The sequence below is a fragment of the Arachis ipaensis genome, chromosome B04, assembly GCF_000816755.2.
Source record: "Arachis ipaensis cultivar K30076 chromosome B04, Araip1.1, whole genome shotgun sequence".
Taxonomy (NCBI): Eukaryota; Viridiplantae; Streptophyta; class Magnoliopsida; order Fabales; family Fabaceae; genus Arachis; species Arachis ipaensis.
This window is the reverse complement of record NC_029788.2, coordinates 133,350,423-133,354,369: the sequence shown is the minus strand read 5'-3', so window position 1 is coordinate 133,354,369 and position 3,947 is coordinate 133,350,423.

The window sequence follows — 3,947 nt, the reverse complement described above, 5'->3', positions numbered from 1 at the left end:
TAATTATTTTATTATAAAAAAATGTAAATTGCAAGATTTGATTCATTATATATGAACAAAACCATGGTGACATGGTCTAGTCATACTGTCATAGCATTCATTCTGCGGGGCTGCTTTCCATGGTCATAAAAATTGACTTCCTTTTAGATACTTTATTATTACTTATATCAATCAATATTGGGGTGAAAATTATCTACGAATATTCAGTGCTAATATATATGTGCAAATGTCATAGGCTTTAACGTAGATTAGATATTTAAAAACTAAAAGAGAAATGAATGTGCACGTAGTGCAAAGTAATTAATTAAGAAGCTTTTCATGCAATATTGTGGGCGGCCCTACCAACCTTAGCTTGTTCGTTGCAATTCCATTGACCATTCATCATTACGCAAAAACCATATCTATAAGCAGATTGATTATTATTCTCTGCATCTGCATCACTGCATGGCAGCTTCATGACTTTCAAAATGTTGAATACCCTCATCGGATTATTATCATGGGAGATAGCTTGGCAAAACTGAATATGTTTACTTTAGTGGGTTGATTAGTAAATATATAGTAGTATATACTAATATTAATTACTGGTGGGTACTTTTCCTTTTGAAAATTTTAGTAGTCAATAGCAACTTGCATACACATATCAAATTAAAGTGAATGTTCGTGATTATGCATTAACAGCAGCAAACTGTTAGTCTCTAGTATTGTTTCAATTTGATCTGCTTATTAATTAATTTGGAATTAAGTATTACGTAACCTCATTAACATTTCAGTCAAAGTTAAGTAATAGTCCAATATGCTCAAGCTAAGCGAGAAATAATCTTAGGACTGTTAGGACTTAGGGGGGTACTTCCTGGAAGTTATACGTGGATTAGAGTTTAATTTGATTAGACCAAAGCTATAATAATACATTTCCTTGCTATACAAGGACTCTAATTTGATTAGACCAAAGCTATAATAATACATTTCCTTGCTATACAAGGATTCGTTACATTGCAAAATAGAGTTTGATATCCAAGACAAAAAAGTTTCTAACATGGTTAGACTTAGAACTAACTGATAATGACAAATTATGATTTAAAAGTTGAACCAACTTCTTTTTCCCACAGTTTTGAAGAAAAATTGAACTTTAGAATTTTAAGTGACTGAACTTTTAATACATACGATTAGGGGTGCACATGGGTCGGGTGAAGCCGGGTTTGATGTGACCCAGACCCGGTCCGAAATATACACCGGGTCTATTTATTAGACCCGAATCCGGCCCTAGACCCGATGAAACTAATACACTTTCGGGCCACAATTATACCGGGTGAAAACCGAGCCGTTAACATTACATTACATTGATACCTTCTTGTAAGCTAGCATGTAAAAATATCCAAAGTTCCAAGACTCCAACCATTATTTAACATGATAAAATTCACTTAGAAAAATATAACAAGAACCAACCCTTCTTCAAAATTAAAGCATAACCACAATCAATACTAAAGTATAACCACAATCAATACTAATATTGTCTAATAATACCAAATATTTAAATACATACAAATAACACAATATTATGCATTCTAAACATAAAACATTAACTTATAGTCTTATAATGACTAATAACACAAAATATTAAGATTTACAATACTTAAATTCCACATAAGAATAGTCATGATCCATCACTAATAACACAAAATATTAATTGTGTATGATGACCGGGCCACCGGGCCGACTACGGGTGACCCGAGCTATGGCCCGGACCCGACCCGAAATAATGACCGGGTCTATTTTTGAGACCCTTACCCGGCCCTAAACCCGATGAAATCACACCAAATTAGCCCCAAAAGTGTTCGGAACCGGACCGGGCCTTCGGGCCGGGCCGGGTCTGTGCACCCCTACATACGATGATCATAAACTGGTTCTCTGACACGGTCAGACCAAACGTTGAAGCTGGTCCATAAGTGATTTTTCTACCATAGCAGATGTAATCAATTACGCACTCAATTACGGGTCGTAATGGGTATGGTAGGGTAGAGTTTGGATCCGATCCAATCCTAATTCTACCCGTGGGTTGAGATTTTTATATAAATTGAACGTTACCGGGTTGAGAATATCCCAATCCTAACTCTACCCGCTCTTAATCCGTGAGTATCCGATCCTATCCACGAATTACAAAAAATATATAACATTATTATATAACTTGATGATAATTTAAAATAAAACTGATTTTTATGTAAAAAAAATATTAAATTATCAATTAATGATTTTTTTTAGTAGTTAACCATCTTTTGCATTTAGTGAGAGAAAATTTGATTTAACATCCATTTAAAACATATTTTTATTATAAGTATATAACATAAACATATATAGAGTACGGGTTGGTCGGGTAGAGTTGAGGCTCAACCCGTACCCTATCCTACCCGCTGCGGATCGGGTTGACAACCCTATCCGATCGGATGGAGTTGGATTGGATACCCGCAAGTAGGGTACATATTGCCACCCCTACACTCAATATACTATAGAGTCAAATAATGGATAACAAATTAACAATATTATTTCTGAGTTATTATTTATTATGTTTGTTTACTTTTGCCGCATTGCATTATTGGTAGTAATCTAGTATAGCACTAATAAGCTAGCATTAATACTTATTTAGAGTCTGTTAGGTTGAGCTGGATTATTAGTTTGTTAGTCAGTTAGAATGGAGTTTCTCTTTTTGTTATACCTTCTTAGCTGATTCTATTACATTAAGCTTCTATATATATAGCTAATGCAGTCTCTCTTGTATATACACATATTCTCATTCAGTAATAATTCAATGTCTTCTTGCATTCTAATCTGCTTTCTATTTCAAATAATATGTAATTGTTCTTCAATCGAGTCACCTGGTATTAAGAGAAAGCAGCCTTTATGCGATGAAAAAGGAGTTTGTAATAAGTTGCAGTTAAGTTAGTAAGTTCTATTGATCATATATATATCATGCATCACCGTGAATAATTATTTAATTAATAATTAGCTCGAATTTTAGAGGAATGTTAAGGAGAGTAATTTTTGTGATTTGTAGCCATCAATTAATTATCAATAGTGGTTTTAATAGTGTGAGATTATATTTAATGGTGTGAAATTACTAACTTTTTTTTACTGAGATTTTGACAAAAAGAGAATGCTCCCGTAAAGACGCGTAAAACGTCTTTTTGTAAAAACACTTATGTGTCGTATTATTTTTTGACGTATTAATGAACCGATTATTTTTTAATTTCTTAACAAACTAGAATAAAACCAATTCTTTTTATAACAATAACAATAAACTCAATTGTTATGAGATCTGGTCGAACTCACCAACATAATTAACTGGATCATGGTTTTTTTTCTATTTTTTAAAAATAAAAATCAGGAATATATTTGTCTTTTTATCAAAAAATTTAAATATAATTCAATTTAGATTATGTGAATCGGTCGGATCAAATTGGGTCTAATAATTATAGTGTAAATAATTGAGTTTATTATTGTTACTATAATAAATTAATTTTATTCTAATTTATTAAAAAAATTATTAATTAATTTAATAAAAATATCTAATAATATCATAACATATATAAAAAATTAAAAAAATGACATTTTTAATGTTTTTATCGAAATGGTCTCCTTAATAAAAATGCTGCCTCTAAATTTTCTCTGAATTTTTATTCAGTTCATTTTATAAGTTTCAAAGTTTTGTTGTTACTATAAACTACTGGACATGCAAGTCAAAAGCTGACAACAATTTTTTTCAAAAGATAATTATTAATGTCCTCGCTATGATACAAAACTACTAATAAACAAATTAAAGACCCAAATTTGTGAGGTAATTAGAATTAATCCAAACTACTCTAGCTAGCTAGACAATATTGAATGAGAAAGATGAAATGGATGAATCAATTAATTTAGAAGTATTGTTAAATATATAGAATATAATTTTATAATTT